The sequence below is a fragment of the Cryptomeria japonica genome, chromosome 5 (genome assembly GCF_030272615.1).
Source record: "Cryptomeria japonica chromosome 5, Sugi_1.0, whole genome shotgun sequence".
NCBI lineage: Eukaryota > Viridiplantae > Streptophyta > Pinopsida > Cupressales > Cupressaceae > Cryptomeria > Cryptomeria japonica.
In genome coordinates this window covers 813,351,454-813,373,899 of record NC_081409.1, presented here as the reverse complement: position 1 = coordinate 813,373,899, position 22,446 = coordinate 813,351,454, and positions in this window count along the sequence as shown.

The window sequence follows — 22,446 nt, the reverse complement described above, 5'->3', positions numbered from 1 at the left end:
TTTCTATTAACTTGGTACATCATCTTATTCATCACCTTTTTCTTAGCTCAAATTGCTACAAAGAGGCTGCCCAATGGCCTCAGAAGTTTGATCCCAAAATTTGAATATAGATGTCAACTATGCAAGTAGAAGGAATTTTTCCTTCAATGTCAACCTTCCCAAAAAATTAAATTAAAAATGGTGTAAGTTGCATTTGTATAAATACAATTATCTCTCTCATTTCAAACTCCAAGTTTTTGAAGCAAAATTCATTTACATCACATGAGGATAATCAACTCAATTGAGCATAAATTTGTAATCAAGGAGCCAACAATTCAAGCATACATCTTTGTTATATCAATCATGATAAATAATCATATGTTTCTCCATGATAAAGGAATGTCCTAACATCTTCTAAGCAACATTAAACCTTGTGTGAGACTTCATGCTAAGGGTTTCATATTTGAGGTAATATTTGTCAATGCAAGTATTTTCATTTTTTATTAGTCTCTATCCTTTTGAGCACAATTCCTCTTTTACATCGCCATTGGTATTAGGTATAAATATAATTCTATATAATTAATACATATTATACTTTTTATATATAATATTAATTAAAATAATAAATATAGTATATATTTAGTAAATTTAATATTTAAAAATATATTGAAATTATATTTATTACTATATATTATATAGAATTATACATTATTAGATATAAATATGTTAAATAATATTTATTAAATTTAAACATAATATATAATATTAATTATATAATATATAATAATAAATATAACTATAATATTATTTTGAAAATAAATTTTATAATTTATATTATATCAAATCTAATATATAATAATAATATAACTTATATATCAAATATTATATATAATAATATAGTTATATTATATATAATTTAATATATACATAAAAATATATATAATACTTTATTTATATATTCTTTTATATTCAATTATGAAATATAATTATAAATATTACTATAATTAGTTGATAAACTCTTTATGGTGGGCTTTTCCCATCAAATTTAAGAATCCTCATGCCTAAATGGTTGAATGAAAACCAAGAACTGCATTTACTATCAAAGTTGTTTGCAAACTTCTCTGCACATTTTTTAAAATCATCATTTTGATTACTTTATTTTGTTGTTTAGACTTTGGTTTGGTATTGGTTTTATTTTTTGATGTTGGATTTGGGTTTCGAGTCCCTGTGAAACCCGTTTATCTTAATAAAAAACAATATAGTATTAGTCACTTGTAAGTGGATAAGATATACATATCATAATGTTAAGGGTGGGCATAGAAGTTCTAAAATACAGTTAATCAATTTGATTTACCTACAATTAACGCACTCAATTCAGTTAAATAATATTGTATCTTGCAGTGATGTCGCAAATAACAAAGAATTTAACACTAAAAGATACCAAAAATAATCAATAAAAATAAGATGACTATTTTTTTACTTTTTTAATCTGGACAAGACCTAAAATTACAATTCTTCCATTCAAATCTGGAACAATTTTATATTTAAAAAATTGATTTCTTTGTTAATCTTTTGTTTTAACCTTGCACAGTTTGATGTTTATGTAGAGCAAACATAAAATGTGATGTCTTTTTATCTTGAATAGATTTAAATTAGTAGAAATATCGTAAATACATGTGTCTAAAAGATAAAATTACACATTAATTATTCAAGTCTAGACACCTTATAAATCTTCCTGACACATTAATACCATATTGTTTTTTATTAAGATAAATCTTCCCGATGCATTAATTAAATACATGTTGTCAATTTGGATGAAAGTGTTTGTTAAAATTAATGGACTCTTTAAATCTTTGTCATTCATGTAAATATATTTTGTGCATTAACCTTTGTTTTGTTTTAGGGGAGTATTTTATTTCCTTATAATTTTGGTGGTTATGTATATTTTTTTGTTATTCATTATTGTTCCATAAAGAATATGGTCCTGATGAGGGTTATGTACCTTATATAATTTCAACTACGACCATTCTTAAACATCAAATTATTCAAGAGAAAGAGATCAATTTTATTAGTAAAGATAACGATAAGACAACAATTTTTCTTATTGGTGTGGATGAAGTGTAAAATTACTATTCTTGTTAAACTATTAAACAATTTGATGTTTAAGGGTAGACATAATAAATGTTATATTTTAATATAGAACAAAGCTAAATATACTATAGATATCTTAAATACATATATATAAAAGAGCTCTAGAGATATCAATACAATATTGGTCATGGCATGTTGACACCATGATATTTGTGTGACCATAAACACAGCCTTCTTTTCACGTGAATAAACACACATACCATACTCTTACAACCTAGATAAGAAAATTTGTTTAATCAATGGATTTTTATTAAGTTCTTTTTTTCATTTATATATATATAAGCACTTGCAATAGGTTTTATTAAAGAAATATAGAAGAAAACATACCAACCATAGTTAAAGACCTTCGTGCACACCTTATAAATCTTCCTGACACATAATTATATGAGAAACTCATGTACTTTGGATCTTCCATTTGAGGCACAAGACCATATTGGAACAAGTATCATGTTGAACTAACAAACATGATCAATTGAATAGGATCGCCCACTCTATTCTTCACAGTAAGTGCAACAGACACAAAATGACTAGATCTAAAACAACTACTCTCAAATGACATGGCACTAACAATGTAAATAAATAAAAATTAATTAGATAGCATAATTAACAACATCCATACCACATCCTTATACCTACATCAACAATGTACAATCTTCTATGACGAATTCATTAAGAAACTCCTATGTGAAAAAGATTATTGGTATAAATATAAATGACATCATCAAGGAACTTCTTGATGTGTATTCTGTACATGACCAAACACAGAATAAAATACCCAGAGGTATCTTATCCTCTCTTGAGTAAAGTCTCCGAATGCTGAAGATATCGCGAAAAGGATCAATCAGAAGGACTTCAAGGTTCTGCTTTGTAGGATCTCTACTCGTAGATAAGCACCAGTGGTCATTGTGTTTGCTATTTCTTCAAGGGGCCTTACATACTTTCAAAGAAAGCTTGTCCGTGTCACTATCTTTCCAAATGAGGAAATGGGATTTTCCTAATACTAACAGATTTTCAAAAAGATCAAAAGATAAAGGGTTTCAAGGAAGAGATACTTAAACTAATCCTAAGAATAACTTGATGAAGGCTAGTCTTGATAAGATTCTACCAATTTTAGTATCGCCAAAGGATTACAACTCCACTAGAATTGGTGCGATCTTCTAAGGGTATTCAATGATTTTCAAATCACCAAGGAGGTAGATACTATCAGGGAGATACATACCAATACTTCCAATGATAATTGAACTCTTAATCAATTTCAATGTTTCCAGTTGACCACACAAGGTGTTCCTACAATCAATAAGAAGCTAGTAGTGTGGAATGTGAGTCTTATCAAAGATTGAGCACAACATTCGTCCTTCAAACTTAAAATCTAAATGATATTTCTACTAAGAGTGATTCAAGAAGATAAACAACCATGAAGATAGCCACAAGGATTGCAACAAAACACCATAACTTCAATATTTCATTGTTCTCATAGCCAAATAAGAAACAATTGTTCAACTTTCTTTCTTCACTACTCAAATTTGCTACTAACAAAATTAAACTTATTTCTCTCCAACTTTCTAACTTTTTCTCTCTGTCTCTAACTCTTTAAAATGAAATGAGTGAGGGCTTATATAGAATCCTCAAATACAATGAATGACCCAGATCAAAAGAAGATCAATGGCTGAGATTTTGACACCTAAACCCTAATTAGGGTTTGTTACAAAAAAGTCCCCATTTAGATAAACATTATTAATCCATAGCCAATACAAAATTGGCACAAATACCGAGGAGACATAGACCAATAGGAATTAAGTTGCCACATCATCTTATAACAACTTTTCATCTAGAACTTTGTTCCCTTTCCTATGCTCTTTTCTAGCATATTCAATGAATCTGGACACAATTCCCTCAATCTCAGCAATGGGAATCTCAGGAAGATTTTTCATTCATTCTTCCAAGTGAAGGACTTGATCAAAAGTAGTGAGAAGAGTCGCCTCCCATCCAGGTTCAAGTTCTTTGGTCTTCTCAATCAGGAACATAGTAGCATACATTTGATCTCGTTGCCTTTCTGTGATGATGTTCTCTTCCTTGCAAAAGATGACCTTGAATCTGTCCTCCAACTCTTGGATGTCCACATCTGTCTCGATCTCAATCCGCCTGTCAAGGATGGTACACAACACCTCAAACACCTTATCTTGAATTGGATGGATGATGCCTTCAACTCGGCTGCATTTGGTGTTGACATCTTCAAAAAGGACTTCCTTCATCTGGAGAAGAGCTGACCACTGCAGGAGGCTATGGGTTCCTCCATCCATTATCTTTTCTTGCGTCAGAATTCGTCTTGGTGTTTCTCTTACCACTTGTAAGACTAGGATGATAACATTTCTAGTGTGAGTGAATGCAGCCACAGTTATCATTAGATTATGGATAATCTCAAGGACCTAGATAGCTCGATGAGCTGTCTTCATCATTCTTGTTGCAAATTCAACGACTACCTTGTGAGATTCATCAATCCAAGAACTCATGAGTTGAACAAGGTTCTTCGCCCTTTCTACTTCACTTATTGATTCAAGAGAAAGTGCATGCAAAGGAGATATTGTTGGATCCTGTCATCTCAAAGGCTGGTTAAGATGGCTAAAATAATTCCTCCAAGCACTGGCCTCCTTTTCAGGCTTCTTATTCTTTTCTACTTCCTCTTTGAGTTTGTCTTTGAGTGTTTCAAGTGAATCAGTTGCTTCTTCCATAGCCTGCTCAGTGGTAAGTGGACCAAGATCAAATATTTCTAGATCGTATTCTTCTGCTAGAATCTCATCCTCATATTTGTCCACCACTGGTGTAGCTATTTGCACTTTTTTGGATCCTGTCTCATCTCTAATTACCTTTGACATCTTTGTGGCCTTCTTCTTCTCTATTACTTCATGAGAATTTCCTATAAGGCTTTCCAAGTCAAATACATCTTCTTCCTCTTCAACCAAAACTACCCTTGTTAGCCTCTCTTTCAGCCAATCCGGAATGGTAGATCTTGTTTCCCTCACTTGTATTTCTTTAGGTAGAGGCCTATCTTCCCAGAAAGGAGATGTTGCTTCATCATCATTCTTTTCTTCATGTTGCTCATTAGGACCAACTTGGGGAAATTGACTTGATGAGTGCTGAGGCGTTTGTCCTTTCCCTTGTTTATCATTTTGTACCATGGATTCCATAGACTCATCAATTTCATATACTATCTGCCTCTTATCTTCTCCTTGACTTGCTTCCTTTTCATGCCTAGAAGATGTGCTTGGTGGGCAATCAGGATTCATTTTCTGCTTCTTCTTGGAAGGTTCTCTCTTCTTAGGTCCTTCTTTCCTCTTTGAGCCTTTGGAATGAGAAGTATTCTCACTCACACTTGCCTCTCCTTCTTCTGGTCTTGCTTCCAAGGTGAATGTCATAGATACATTCTGCTCCTTCAACTTTTGATGTTGTACATCCACCCATCTGCGAGTGCAGCATAAAACGGGAGCCATCAAAGCTCTTAGGTCTAAAACCTCGGGTTCATTCCAATCTATCTTCACTTCTTTGTCTTCCTTCTCGTAGGATGACTAGAGGTATCTACCATTATCCTGGGCTTGATCGGCTACTCTATAGATTTTGCATTTCCTAATGAGATCCAAGGGTAACCTGGAATGCATCTTTCTTTTGACCTCGACATCATCTTGGACATTCACCCAAAAGTCCTCCACTTGAAACTCATGCCTATACTTCTTCCCGACTGTTTCTTCTATATGACCATGAGGATCAAAATTTTCTCTCAAGGCAAAGGATGTGAATGAGTATAGAGATAATTCCTTCTCTGCATCTTCCGCGGCTTGAGTATTAGGACACACTTCAACTGAGTTCCCTAGTAGGATGGGCACAGGAATTCCATTTCCATGATTGTGTCTAGATGCCTTTGCATAAGCTGCCAACTGTCTATTCACCTCAAGTAGTACTATCCTATCTGTAGGATATCTTGGCAACATGTAGGGAGGTGAAGGACACCCATGAACTTTGATGTATGTGAATTTTGGAAATTGAATGAACCATGCACCATGCTTCTTCACAAGCTCTTGTGCATCCAGAGACAGTCGATTGTGAATCCCACCTTGCAATATCCTGGTAATATTCATCGTGAAGGTATCATTGACTAGCTTGTAGTCACTTCTGGGCAGATGATGTAGTTGAACATAAGAATCACAAACTCTTATTTCTCTGGGTCCTCTTCCAACAACTCCTCTGTGAGGTAGTCCTGCATACTCAAAACCTCTGATCAAGGCGTATACAACATATGAACTCATGTGGAATGACTTGGTAGGCCTTAGTCTTCTCAACTACACGTCCAAGTTGTTGATAATGATTCTAGCCCAGTTGAGCATTCCCTTTCCTTGGACAATCAGTTGTATGAAGAAGAACATCAGTTTTTCAAAGAAGAAAGATTGAGAGGCACCCGTGACCCAATTGAGCAAAGTTATAAAATCCTTGAACTCTTCTTGGAAGTCCATTCTGTGCGGTGTATTGGGAATCTTGTTTAGGCGAGGCCTACTCTTAAGTAGCCAATTCTTGTTGATGAAGTTCAGGTAGGAATCAGGATCATCCTCATAGATCGACCTAGCTCCTTCTAGACTTTTGTAGACCATGTCTCTATGTTCCGGGAGATGAAAAGTCTCACTTATAGCTTCCTCCAAAAGATATGCTAAGATAGTTCCATCCTCGGCCACGATCATCCTTGAGTGTGAATCATAGTGTCGAACGCACTCAATCATCAACTCATGACACTTGACTGCGGGAGGGAAACCTACAGCTTTGATGATGCCACTCTCAATTATCTTCTTTGCAATAGGTGACAGCTTGCCGATGTAGGGCGCTTCCCGAAACTTCACATTGAAATTTCCTAGGTTGGTGTCTCTAATATTGGTCCACTTGGACACGATCTTGGTCTCCAATTCGTCATTCCTCTAATCCTCCTTGATGAGATCCTGTCGAGTAATGGATCCTCTAGCCTTGGGGGTCATCATTTGACACCTACACAAAAGCTTAAAGTTAGGATTTGAGCATAATATCTTCATTATAGGAGATTTGAGACCTTTCAAGGAAATAACTAAATATTAATTTGAAAATAATGATAAATCTAAGAATTATGGATTTTCAAATTAAATTAAAATCAAATTGTACAAGACTTAGATTTTCAAAATGATTACTATGGAAAATCAAACTAAATCTTGAATAAAAAAACTTCAAAAATCTGATTCTTCATACCTCTTTCTTGAATTTTAGCTATCAACCTTGAAAATGAAAGAAGGAAGATGATGACTTCACTGGGCAAAAAATGTTAGATCTGAATTTCTGGTCTTCCTTTGGCTGAATAATGCTCCAATCAGCCTTCAAAAGAATTTTGTCTTCTACTAGCCTTCAAATACTTGGCAAATTCTTGAAATTATCCTCCAATCTAGCAAGAAATTCACCTCCAACTTAGCTAGAATTCGCTCCTCTAGATCTTCTCTTCTAGTTCAAATGAGAACAATGAATGAATGATTTAAATTCATCAAAATACTCCTCCCTTATATAGGGTGCTCAACTTAATTCTCCTTGAGGCTGATTTGACAAATATAAAAAAAAATGAAATAAAAACCCCTTTTAAAGGATGGCCGACTTGGCAAATAAAGGGAAAATAATAAGTATTGAGGGCTCAATCATAATTTTTATTTTTAAAATTAATTCCAAAGTTTCAAAGGTGGATTTTTCATTTATTTCAAGGCTTAGCAATTAATTAATTAAATTATGAATGCCTTAATTCATGGCGAACTTGTTTCAGGCTCCCAAATGTCTTGTAATAGGCTAATTTTAGCGAAAATTTATGGGCTAGCTTAGGAATGTCAAAGCTTGATTAAGGCTTGATGAATTTTTTTTTGTTCTCCTTAGGCATTAAGAATATCCAAAGTGATGTAGGTTTAAATCCTTTCAAGGCTTGTTTGGACCTCTTTCCTAGGTTTGTTCACTTCATGAATCAAAATCTTTACAACCTAGATTTGCAATCTCCCATGTCCTTGTCTTCATAATTTTGCAACTTTCCCTTGACTCAATCTAACAAGGATGAAAAATAGGTGTTTTTGAGGATTTTGCCCTGGACCCTTTGGAAGGGTCGGGAGCGATTTTCCTGACTAGGCCATGAATACTATATTTTCTTCACTTCTAAATCCTTCAGAAGGCAATTTTACACTTGTTTTGGCCTAACAAAGTCTTGGATTTCAACTTTTAGCTCTTCACATGAGTAAATTGGGTGAAAATAGGTATTTCGCTCTGGACCCTTTGGAAGGGTTAGGAGCGATTTTCATCATTTGGCTCAATTCCTTCAAACTTGATAATTGCTGACCATTCAAGGACATGCCTAGAGGCACCTCTAATCTTGACCCACTTTTAAACTTGGCATAAATTTGAGGGAAAAGATAGGTTTTGAGAAAATTCGCTCTGGACCCTTTGGAAGGGCCAGGAGCGATTTTCTCTTTTTGGGTCAAAAATCATCTTTGTTTGATCATTAACTTCCTCCAAGGCAATCTCCAGGGTCTATTCATCTCAACCAATAAGTTAGCTCAACAAGATTTTGAAGGAAACACTACTTTTTAGGAATTTTCGCCCTGGACCCTATGGAAGGGTCAAGAGAGAAATTCATCTCTCAGGCCAATTTTCCAATCTCCTTCACTTCAATTCATCAACATTCGCTCAGTTTGAACCCACTTCCCAACCTACTAGCATTGGTTTGATCTTCACAAGGCGAAAAAGGTCAATTTTGCTCAGTAACCTAGCCAGGGACAAGACCTATCCAGAATTTCGCTCTGGACCCTTTGGAAGGGTCAGGAGCGAAATTATCTCTTGAGCTCAAAATTCATATTTCTTGAAGGTCCAAATCTTTTCAAGGCATTCCAAATAGCTTCTTTCACTGCAATCTAGGCCTAGTTTTACTCAAACCTTGAAGGAAAAGGTGACTTTAGTGTTTTTCGCTCTAGACCCTTTGGAAGGGTCAGGAGCGATTTTCTTTGCTTGTATCTCATTTTTCATCATTCCAACTTCAATCTACCTCACAAGGCTAGGAAATAGTTTTCTTCTTTCACCCAATCCAAGTTTGATTTGGTTTTGCAAGGCAAAATAGGAGATTTTAGGATTTTTACCCTGGACCCTTTGGAAGGGCCAGGAGTGAATTTCCTCCTTTGGCCTAAAAATCATCACTTTTGAAACAAACATAAAATCAAAGGTAGTCTCAAGGGCATTTCTTACCTTAGTCTAGCCTTGTCTTAGCACAAATTTGAAAGGAATAAGTAGGTTTTAGGATTTTTGCTCTGGACCCTTTGGAAGGATCAAGAGCGAAAATCTTGTTTTAGGGCTATTTTACCATCCTTCCAACTTCAAATCACCTCCAAGGCATAGAAAATATTGTCTCTCTCCTTTCCAGGGTATAAAAACCAAAATCTTGTCTTGAATTGCAATGAAAAAGGGGAATTTTAGAAATTTCACTCTGGACCCTTTGGAAGGGTCAGAAGCGAAATTTTCATTAGGCTTTCAAATTTGCATTCTTGGCAATCAAAATATACTCTAAGTAAATCCAAATGCCTTCTCACACCCTTGTCCTAGCTTGGCCTCGCTCAAAATTTTGAAAAAAAGATGTTTTCAAGGATTTTCGCTCTGGACCCTTTGGAAGGGTCAAGAGCGAAAATCACCTCTAGGCTCAATTCCTTCATCTTTCATGGTCTCTAGCAACCTAAAGTCACTCTTAAGGGAAACTTCCTCTTGATTTTTCCTTATCTGACACTTGACCTAGCAAAAAGAAGTTTTGAGAAAATTCGCTCTGGACCCTTTGGAAGGGTCAGGAGCGAAATTTTCATTTTTGACCCAAAATCATCATTTTCTAAACTTGAAACTTCTTTGAAAGGTAGGATTTCATCCTTCATTACCCTAGGAATAAGAATCCATGTCCAAGAAAGGTCAAAAGGTAGGTTTATAAGGAATTTTGCCCTAGACCCTTTGGGAGGGTCAGGAGTGAAATTTCCTTTCCTGGCTAGAATCCTTCATTTTCTCAACTTCTAAACATCCCTAAAGGCTAGATCATGTTCATACTTCATCTCATCATGCCTTGGACATCAATTTTTGGCCAAATAAGGTAAGAGATGTCTCTTGGGGAGATTTTCGCTCTGGACCCTTTGAAAGGGTCAGGAGCGAAAATCCCTTCTTGGGCTAAATCTTTCATTTCTACTTTCCAAAACAACCTCAAGAGGCAAAAGCAAGTCATTTTCCTTCCATCCATGCCATAAAAAATCAAAACTTGATTTCCTTTATTGCCAAAGTAAGAGCTTTTAGGAATTTCTCTCTAGACCCTTTGGAAGGGTTAGGAGCGAAATTTCCCTTTTTGGTTCAAAATCCTTCATTTTCAACGCTTGAAAACCTTTCAACGGAAATAAGAATGTCCAAGATTCCTTCCAATGTACCCTGCAACTCAAAAATTAGCCAAACTTAAGATGAAATGTGCTTTGGGAAGATTTTCGCTTTGGACCCTTTGGAAGGGTCAGGAGTGAAAATCTCATCTCTGGCTAAATTGCTCGTTTTTCAAGCTTCAAACAACTTCACAAGGAAAAATTAGATCATCATCCACATTAGGAGCAAGGTTTCCAATCCATTCAAGTCAAGAAACAAGGTTTATGATGAATTTCACTCTGGACCCTTTAGAAGGGTCAGGAGCGAAATTCTCCTTTAGGTAAAAATCTTGTCCTTTAAAAATCCACCAACTCCATCTCAAGGCAAGATCAAATCAGTTCACCCTCAAACATACTCTAGAAGGCAACACTTAGCCGAAACTAAGAAGAAAAGGTGGTCTAGAAGGATTTTCGCTCTGGACCCTTTGGAAGGGTCAAGAGCGAAAATCAAGATTTTAGCTTGATTCTTGACCTTTTGAACTCTAATCCTTCTTGATAGGTGAACACAAATCTTTCTTCATGCATCCCCATCAAGATCCTGTCTTTAGCCAAGTAAAAATGAGAGCTTTCAAAAATTTCGCTCTAGACCCTTTGGAAGGATCAGGAGCGAAATTTATATTCCTGGCTAGTTCTTTACCTTGCTTCATTTCATTTCCTTCCTACAAAACTCTTTCAATCATCATTGAGTGCATTCACTCATCAGTTTTTGAAATAACTACTCCGATCTCCCTCTAATCACTGACTTTGCTCAATTGACTTAGACCTGGAAGCAAACATGACTCTAACAAGAAAACCATCAAACTAGACCTACCCTGAACTTAGACCTATCCACCTTGCTCTTCAATCTCACCATCCTGATTCTCCTTAAAGGAACACTTCATTAAGGCAAACTTAGGTTCTAGGTAGACGACTAACGACCTCCCAGAACTAGGCTAGACTCAGCTTGAAAGAAACCCTAAAACGAGCCCTTAGAGATTAGCCCTAATCTAGCCAGCCCAGACAACCACTCACTCACTCAAAACCCAGCAAGCAGAGAGAAAAACTAACAAAGGGAAAGCAAAACCCTAAGAAAAAGAGGGGGTCCCTATTCGGATGGGGTGATGTGTGAAATGGTCACAATAGAACTCCACATGTACACAGATTCCTTTGGCTTCAAAATGCACCCAACATGAACAAGATATATTGGGAAAACAATGTAGAAGCTAAAAGAGTAAGAATATTCCTTAACACATGCATCATATCATGGAACCTTAATGATGCATCTCACATATAATATATTGATTTCCACTTGAGAATCCATGCTTACTAAACATAGTGAGCCACCATGGAACCAAAATGACCAAAAAACTATATTTATAATACCCATGTCGCTAGGTAATCATAGGCAAATACCATTGTCAATGGCATGGGCAATCACTATACACAAAGCCTAAGGTCCAACACTAAAAAAATAAAAATCTATATTGGTAAAACATAAAGACAAAGACTAACATGTACAACCATATCTAGGGCAAAACCTTTAAATGGCCTTCGCATTCAACCAACATTCTCCTTTCAGTGATACTCAAATATGTAAAACAATCTATACATAGGTTTAGGGTTTAGTGGGTTGACTAATAATATGAAAAAGACAAGAAGCTCAACTACAACTACTATCACTATAAAAAATAAAGGTATGTAATTCACAATCCAATCTTTCTATGTACACTAACTTCAATTATTCACAATACATAAATTCACTTTTACAAATTTTCATTTTGCAAAATCCATTCCGATGCATGGAAAACTCATCTAAAATAATTCAACATCAATTAGCCTTCGCATTAACAAACATTCTCCTTTGAGCAATACTCTAAAATGCAAAACAATCTATATATAATTATATGAAAAAGAGAGGAAGCTTGACTACAACTATTGTCACTATAGAAAATAAGGTATGTAGTTCTCAATCCAATCCTTTTACACTAACTTAATAATTCACAATACATCAACTATGAAGAAGACATCAATGAGCAACATCAACTACAAGAAAAAGAGAAACCAATACTCATCTAAAAATTTATATTTACTTTAGTCAATTTCCATCACATAGCTTCAACTATACACAATACATAGCTTCAATTATACAAAATACATAAATATAATGCCAAATCATGACAACGCCATATTCATTTTGCAGGAATTAATGCCAAATCATGAAAAATCCATATTCATTTTGCAGGAATTAATGCCAAATCATGACAAGGCCATATTCAAACTATGAACATCAACAACAAAAAGACGCATCAATAATAAAAAACAAATCTATTCACTGTAATCTATTCACTATAAACTATTTCACAAATTAATTGTTTCCTTATATTGTAAAAAATTAGATACATATTAATAAAGTGTCTATAAGTTACAATCTACCTAACCATTGCACCTCGCTTTAGTGCAAGTACTAGTACTAGCACTAGCACTTGCACCTTAACAAGGTGCAATAGTTAGGCCAATAGTTAGATATAGTTTGGGTAATTTATTTAGAGGTCTAAGAAATTGTCAAAAATGAAAATTGTCCTAGGAATAATTTTGTATAATATAAAATAATGGAATTTGGGTAAGTGCACCAAGATGGTGAACAAAAAGGGGGGTATAAGTGGCCACTTTTTTTTTGAAAACAGATAAACCTGAACTTCAAAGAGCTATTTGAAGGTCATGCACTCAAAACTAGGCATTGAAAAAATATTAAGAATTGTAGTACTTTGAATCTAGTTTCTAAACTACTAGTTTTTTAAAAAATTGGATAATATTAAGATGGTCAAACCTTTCACGCACGAAAAACTATTCCTGATTTTTTCAGAGAAATATAACATAGCTGTTTTTGTGCGCTACACAAAATATATAGTTAGATTTAGTATTTTGCAAAACCCTTTGGTAGGATGATAGGTAAGAGTGAGATCTAGAAGTTGTGTATTTTTTTGTAATTTTTTGTTGAGTATTTTATTTTTTATGATTTTTGGAAGTGACCGCATCCTGAAAATTTGGCACGTGTTCGTGCGTTGGGCATAACTTGCATCAAAATAATCAAAAATGCAATTTTTTTTTTTTAAAAGTGTATAGAATCTAGTGTAGAACAATAATAAATAATTTATTTTGAATTTGGTCAAGTATATCAAAAGTTATTAAAAAAATGGTAGACATATGTCTGTGAGGACTGTCAAAGCACTGATAAAGAAAATTAAAGTTTACTATACTAATGTTGTCCAAAAATTAAAAAATTAATATGGTCAGAAAACTAAGAAGATGTGTGAGATTATGGTGGTAATTTTAGAGATACCCACTTCATCATTTATAAACCTGATGATGATGAAGTCAAGAAATCATGGTGGAGGATGAAAAAACGTGTAAAGGAACAAAAAAGGGGGAAAATGGGCTTGCAAGCCTTAGGGTCATTTTCCAACCCTCTTACCAAGCCAAAACCTGCATGGGTTTTGAAGAATCAAAAGTACTATTCGCAGTTCTTCATAACCCGTACGGGTTATGAAGAACTAGAAATAATTTTTTTTGTTTCACAAAACCCGTACGGGTTATGAAGAACAAAAACATTTTTTTTGGTTTCACAAAACCCATACAGGTTATGAAGACATAATAATGTATGCTTGTAAACTTAGCATTTACTACACATGTTTTAGACATACCTAGATAATATGTGCTTATGTATGTATATATGCATATCTATAGTTATATATACATATATTTATATAGATATATGTATATATGTTTGTATACATGCATGTACCTCTTCGTTTCCTCTCTCTCTCTCTCATCTTACTTCCCCCATCATTGTCTTTGTCTATTCTGAGCCCTAATTATCTTTCTTGAGTTCTATCTCATCTCTCTTCCCCTCACACATTTCTATTTCTTGATTCTCTCACCCTTTTCTCCTTCTTGTTCTCTCTCTACCTCATGTCTCTCTCTCTCTCTCTCTCTCTCTCTCTCTCTCTCTCTCTCTCTCTCTCTCTCTCTCTCTCTCTCTCACACACACACACACACACACATATTATCCTATCCTATTCTCACCCTCTCCCCCTTCTCTCTCTTTCTCTCCCCCTCCCTCTCCCTCTCCGCCCTCTCCCTCCCCCTTTTGTTATCTTAAATCTCTCTTTCTCTCCCTCTCTCTCTCCTATACTCTCTCTCTCTATCTCCCTCTCCCTCTCTTTATCCTATTCTCCCCATCTCAGCCCTCCCTCTCCCTTCCTCTCTCCCTCTTCCCCTCTCCTTTTCCCAATCTCCCTCTCTCTCCATCTCCCCCTCTCCTTTCCCCAATCTCCCTCTCTCCCTCCCCCTCTCCTTCTCTCCCCTCTCCCTCTCCTTTTCCCAATCTCTCTCTCTCTCCCTCTCTCTCTCCCCCTCTCCTTTTCCCAATCTCCCTCTCTCTCCCCTCCCTCCCTCTCTCCCTCTCCCTCCCTCTCTCCCTCTCCCCATCTCCTTTTCCCAATCTCCCTCTCTCTCGCTCTCCCCCTCTCCTTTCCCCAATCTCCCTCTCTCCCTCCCTCTCTCCCTCTCCTTTTCCCAATCTCCCTCTCTCTCCCTCTCTCTCTCTCTCCCTCCCCCTCTCCTTCTCTCCTTCTCTCCCTCTCCCCCTCTCCTTTCCCAAATCTCTCTTTTTCCCAATGTCCCTCTCTCTCCCTCTCCCTCCCCCTCTCCTTTTCCCAATCTCGCTCTCTCCCTCTCCCTCTCTCCCTCCCCCTCTCCTTCTCTCCCTCTCTCCCTCTCCCTCTCTCCTTTTCCCAATCTCCCTCTCTCTCCCTCTCCCCCTCTCCTTTCCCTAATATCCCTCTCTCCCTCCCCCTCTCCCCCTCTCCTTTTCCCAATCTCCCTCTCTCTCCCTCTCCCCCTCTCCTTTCCCCAATCTCCCTCTCTCCCTCCCCCTCTCCTTCTCTCCCTCTCCCTATCTCTCTCTCCCTCCCTCTCTCCCTCTCCCCCTCTCCTTTTCCTAGTTCTACATAGCCCGTATAGGTAGAACTAAGGCCAAAACTTCTAGTTCTACATAACCCGTACGGGTTATGAGAAATTGTGAACGTTGACATATAGGGTTTCCATAATCCATACGGGTTATGGGAAAATCTTTATATATTTTATTCCCAACGGCCTAAAAAATAGCATTGCAACTTGTTTGAAGGCCCCACTGCTTTTGCACATGATTTTCTAGGACAGTAACAATCAGGTTTTCATATTCTTTTGTCACTTTTGCTTTGGAATGATTTATTTTTTAAGTTATTTTATAATTGTTACTCTAGATAATAACAAAATCATGATCATTTGTTGTTTTTTTGCTTTGATTATGATTTATTTGTCTTGTATTTTGGTTTTTCTTGAAGTTATTTTATTATTATTACTTTAGATTATAACAAAATGATGATCATTTGTTGTTTTTTTGCTATTTGATTATGGATTGTCATCATGATGTTATGTGTAGGACAATTGGAAAGAATAAGAGAGGAACAAATGAACAAAGAGAGGCAGCAAAGGAAAGACAAAGGGAGCGTATGAAGAGATTACGTGAAGGTACGTCATCTAATGCACCTAATGAAAGTGATGAACATTCAACAATTGAAATTGATATGATTAATCCACAAAATCAAAATTATCTACATACACCAATTCAAATACATATGATGAATGCACCTAATGAATGCAATGAACATAGACCATTTGAAATTGAAGAAGATTTACCATTTGAATTTGATGTGGTCAATGCAAATAATGCAACTAATGAAAATGAAGAGCATGCACCAATCTTAACACCTCTTAGAATAATTTGTAGAAAACCAAAGTTCCTAATAAATATTGATGAAAATATTGTGAAGCCAATGCATGATAAAAATTTTGAAAGAACTTGTAGAAGAATGGTTAGAAGAATTTGGAATAACTATTTTGAAAACTTAAATCAGTGGAAGATGCCAATTAGTTGTTGAAATGATTAAAAATCTGAAACTTAGAGAGACAATGAAAATTTTGGGGTTAAGAACATCCGAAAATAATAGTGAAAGAACCATTGTGAGAAATCTTTTTGATGCATACCAAGCCATTGGTTCAAAATCATGCACTAAAGATGCTAATGTTACTCATCGTGTCCTCACATCAACCATAATGGGAAAGGAAATGAAAAAATCTCATTTAATAAGCGAAACAAGAAAGTCATTAAGGATAAGTAGAACCACATTACACTATGCCTTAGAGAGGGGAGAGAAAATTGAAGATCCTAATAATAATTCTCTTTGGGCATTCTTTGGTAGACTCCCACGCAAGGACAAGGTTGTTGTTGATGCACTAAGAACGTTAATTGAGAGATTTTGGCATGACAACACAAGGTTTCACCCAACCAAAGAGATGTTGTTAGAAGCCGAATTGGAATTAGTAATGGTGAGCCACATCCAAAACACTATTTAGATACAACTCAAACACAATTTTATGAAAGGTTTCTTCAAAGATTTTTTGAGATGACAAAACCATTTTATGTTAAGATTAATCATGCATGTACTACATGTTTTTGTAGGGTCCATGTTGAATTTTCCATGCATTATGATATTTATCGCTATATCTGTTGTACTTTGCACACTAATGATGTTTTGCAGGAATGTGGTCTACAAGCACCTCCTAAGTCACCAAGAGAATTTATTTCAAGTGTACTATGTAGACAAGATGATGGATGCATTTATTATAAGATGATGTGTTTGAGAGGTTTTTGTCCTACATGTGGTGGTTTGCAACAGTTGCATAGATGCCTACATCTGGATAGCACACATGAAATTGGTAAGGAACTAGTTTCTATTGGAAAATATAAGTCAGTAACATATGGTGTTAAAGATGGAAAATAATTAAAGAGGTGTGAGTTAGTGAAAAGGGATATATGCGTAGTTGATTTTATGAAGATGTTTCAAGAGAAACTAGTATATGAGTACATAGGTCACACACATAGAGCTAGATGGTTAGATGAGAAATTCAAGTTGTGTAAGGACACTTTCCCCCTCAGCACTATTGTCTCTGTCATTGATTTTGCTGAGAATTATACACTAAAGCCACAAAATAAAGTACAATCTATGTATTACCACTCTACACAAGTTACAATTTTTGTACACATAGCATTCATGCATGCACATGATAGCACCGAGGAGGACAGAAAGGTTATAAGAGGATACCACTTCTATATCAGTGATGATCATACACATTCCTCAGAGTTTGTGCAAGGATGCTTTACAGTCTTCTATGATAGTTTAAGGGAAAGAGATATAAGATACAACCAACACTTAATATGGTCAGACAATTGCACCGCACAATTCAAGAATGCAAGGATGTTCTACTAGTTGACTAGGATGCATGTGACAAGTGGTGTGCAACATTTTTGGAATTTCATTGAGGAAAGGCATGGAAAGGGAGAGCATGATGGTGTGGGAGCATGTGTGAAAAGAGCTCTTACCAGAAAGGAATTGAAGTACGAAGGTGGTGCAATGTTAATAGATGCAAAAAAAATTGTGCAATGGTGTAGCTCTACGATGGGACCAAGTAATGCAGATAAGTCTATTGTTTCTATATATTTTTGGTTAATAAGTGAATCTAACATTGAAAACTATCTAGATTGTTGTACACTTACTGGATCAAGTGACATGCATTCATTTAGAAGTTCAAATGCAACATCACTAGTTATTTATACTAGACATATTGCATGGTTTTTCTCTTCGTGTATGCATTTTTTGTGGGATGAATTTGAATCAAAAGAGTGGGTTGACCAATGGTCTTGTAGACCTTTGCAAACCCTAGATACATATCAGCTTCCTAGAGCACTACAAATGAACCAGATTGAAGCGTCAGTGGATTTTGACCATGTATCAGACATAGTTGAACTAGGTAACTTAGGTTGCAATGTGCTACAATTTTAAGCTTAGTTTATTAGTATTAACTTATACTAATTTTGGTATTAACTTATATCCTTCTATTAAATGCAGGTCATGTATATGCAGTTATTGCGGATGAGAACAACAAAGAAGGAACATATTACTTTTTGTGTCGTTGTATTGAGGCCAAAAAGAAATTGACTTCTATAGTGGTTGATGGAGAGGGTATTGAGTACCCAATAGGATCCATTGTTGTGACAGGGACATGGCTTAGAAGGTACCACGTTGTTGTGTCAAGTTGTATTGAGACCTCTTAAACTCATTTATTTAGCAGTCGTTGTATTGATTTTGGCATTATTCTTCTATAAAATGTAGGTACCCTATCAAAAATTCTAATGCCTGGTTGTTTGAGGACTTTGAGACACATAGACATATTCTTCATTACTCAAACCTTCTTGTTGCAACAAATATTCATTTGATTAAATATTGTGGTAGACCTCTTAACAAGGATTTGTGGAAAGATCGTGAATCAGACCATGAGGCAATACTTGAGACACTAAGGGTTAGAGCTGATCCAAAAGGTTCACTTGATTGATTTTGGGCCATCTAGAAGAATAATTCTACAAAATGGTAGAATAATTTTGACAATTTTGTATATATCTTTTGCGAAACGTTGTAACTTCGCTTTTTTGGATGTGCTCTACATGCATATGAGCTGTAATATGCATATGAGCTATAATGTGCATATGTAATGGCAAATTTTGTATATAAAAACATCAATGAGTTGTAATGTGCATATCTAGATGCTAAATTTTGTATAAAAAAATAACAATGAGTTGTAATGTGCATATCTAGATGCTAAGTTTTATATAAAAAAACAACAACAAGATGTAATTTGCATATTTAGATGTAAAATTTTGTAAATATAAATAGTAATGAGCTTGATAGTTTATATAAAGCCAAATTTTATATATGAAAGTGTCCATGGGGCTGATTTGCAAATTTTCAATATGAATATGCAATTTTTTTTTCCAAGTGTTTTGGGAAAGTTTTGAGTTATTATTGAATTACCTGATTTGAAGGGCTAGTACGAATAGTCTAAATTCGAGATATGATTTTGGTAGGCAGTGACAAAATGACCCCATAGGTTCAAACGGATCGTCCATAAGTGCCACGGTCTCCGAGTTACACTACGTCAAAGTTTGACCCTTTTTTCCGCTTTGAGCGCTCAAGAGAAAACGTCGCTATGAGGTGGCTCGTAACGATCGGACATCTGAGGGAGTGAGACAAGGGCACACCAAGTGTAAACATGGCCACCTAGACGTGCTCACCCTGACTGTTCATTCCCACAACAAGCAGAACGAAAGATGCACTATTTTGCCACCTCTTACTGACGGTTTTTGATGCGACAGAAAAAATATCACCACAAGAAAACAAAATGGAGTTGCCCAAAACTGAGATAGGTTTTTTTAGGCAGCTATAACACAACCTGATAGGTTCAAACGGATCATCCATAAGTGCCACGGTCTCCGAGTTAGGCTACATCAAAGTTTGACCATTTTTTTCGCTTTGGGCGCTCAAGGGAAAATGTCGCTACGAGATGGCTCGTAACGATCAGACACCTTGGGGAGTGAGACAAGGGAACACCAAGTGTAAACCCGGCCACCTGGATGCGCTCGCACTAACGGTTCATTCCCACGACAAGTAGAAAGAAAGATGCACTATTTTGCCACCTCTCACTGACAGCTTTTGACGCAATAGAAAATATCACCACAAGAAAATGAAATGGAGTTGCCCAAAACCGAGATAGGATTTTGTAGGGAGAAATAACACGACCCCATAGGTTCAAACAGATCATCCATAAGTGCCACAATCTCTGAGTTAGGCTACGTCAAAGTTTGACCATTTTTTCCGCTTTGGGCACTCAAGGGAAAACATCGCTACGAGGTCACTCGTAACGATCGGACACCTTGGGGAGTGAGACAAAGGCACACCTAGTGTAAACCCAGCCACTCGGATGCACTTGCATTGATGGTTCATTCCCACAACAAGCATAACGAAAGATGCACTATTTTGCCACCTCTCACTGACGGTTTTTGATGCGACAGAAAAAATCTCACCACAAGAAAATGAAATGGAGTTGCCCGAAACTGAGATAGAATTTTGTAGGCAACAATAATACAAGCCCATAGGTTCAAATGGATCATCCATAAGTGCCACGGTCTCCGAGTTAGGCTACGTCAAAGTTTGACCGTTTTGTCTGCTTTGGGCGCTCAAGGGAAAATGTCGCTATGAGGTGGCTCATAACGATTGGATGCCTTGGGGAGTGAGACAAGGGCACACCTATCTTAAACTCAGCCACCTGAATGCATTCACGCTGACGGTTCATTCCCACAACAAGCAGAATGAAAGATGCACTATTTTGCCACCTCTCACTGACAGTTTTTGATGTGACAGAAAAAATCTCACCACAAGAAAATAAAATGGAGTTGCCCAAAACCGAGATAGGATTTTGTAGGAAGAAATAACATGACCCCATAGGTTCAAATGGATCGTCCATAAGTGCCACGGTCTCCAAGTTAGGCTACATCAAAGTTTGACCATTTTTTCCGCTTTGGGCGCTCAAGGGAAAACATCGCTACGAGGTGGCTCGTAACGATTGGACGCCTTGGGGAGTGAGACAAGGGCACACCAAGCGTAAACCTAGCCACCCAGATGCACTCACCCTAACCGCTCATTCCCATGACAAGCATAACGAAAGATGCACTATTTTGCCACCTCTCACTAACAACTTTTGATGCAACAGAAAAAATCTCATCACAAGAAAACGAAATGGAGTTGCCCAAAACCGAGATAGGATTTTGTAGGTAGCAATAAAATGACCCCATAGGTTCAAATGGATTGTCCATAAGTGTCATGGTCTCCGAGTTAGGCTACATCAAAGTTTGACCATTTTTTCCACTTTGGGCGCTCAAGGGAAAACGTCACTACGAGGTGGCTCGTATCGATCGGACGTCTTGGGGAGTGAGACAAGGGCACACCTAGTGTAAACCCGGCCACTTGGATGTGCTCATGTTGACGGTTCATTCCCACGACAAGCAGAATGAAAGATGCACTATTTTGCCACCTCTCACTGACGGTTTTTGATGCGACAGAAAAAATATCACCACAAGAAAACAAAATGGAGTTGCCCAAAACTAAGATAGGATTTTGTAGGTAGCAATAAGATGACCCCATAGGTTCAAACAGATCATCCATAAGTCCCATGGTCTCCGAGTTAGGCTATGTCAAAGTTTGATCATTTTTTCCACTTTGGGTGCTCAAGGGAAAACGTCACTACGAGGTGGCTCGTAACGATCGGAAGCCTTGGGGAGCGAGACAAGGGAGAACCTAGCGTAAATCCGGCCACCTGGATGCGCTCGCACTAATGGTTCGTTCCCATGACAAGCAGAACTTCACTAAGTGATGAAATGATGAAATGATGAACTTCACTAAGTGCTTCAACTATTCTTTTATAGGTGATGAAATGATGAACTTCACTCCATAAGAATGAAATGATGAACTTAAGCATGAAATGTCTTAATTGGTTCTTGAAATGATGAACTTCACTCCATAAGCACGATTTTATGAAATAATAACTTCACTCCAATCTCTTCACACACGAAGGACTCAAAGCAAATTCACTCAATCAAAATAAAGAATATCAACATTACCGGTATCAGTACTTGGGTATATACAATATGAGCAATAGATAGTTTAAAAGTATATGCCATATGAGTTACAAGTAATGAACAAATTGGATCACATTTCAAGACATATACACAACTAACAAATTTGATCACATTTCAATAGCAAATAACTAAGTTTCAGGAATATCATGTTTCATATATATCAATGAACAAATTGGATCGAATATCAAGTTTCATATATATCAAAATGAACAATAATCATGTACATATATCAAAAAATGGCGTAGATGC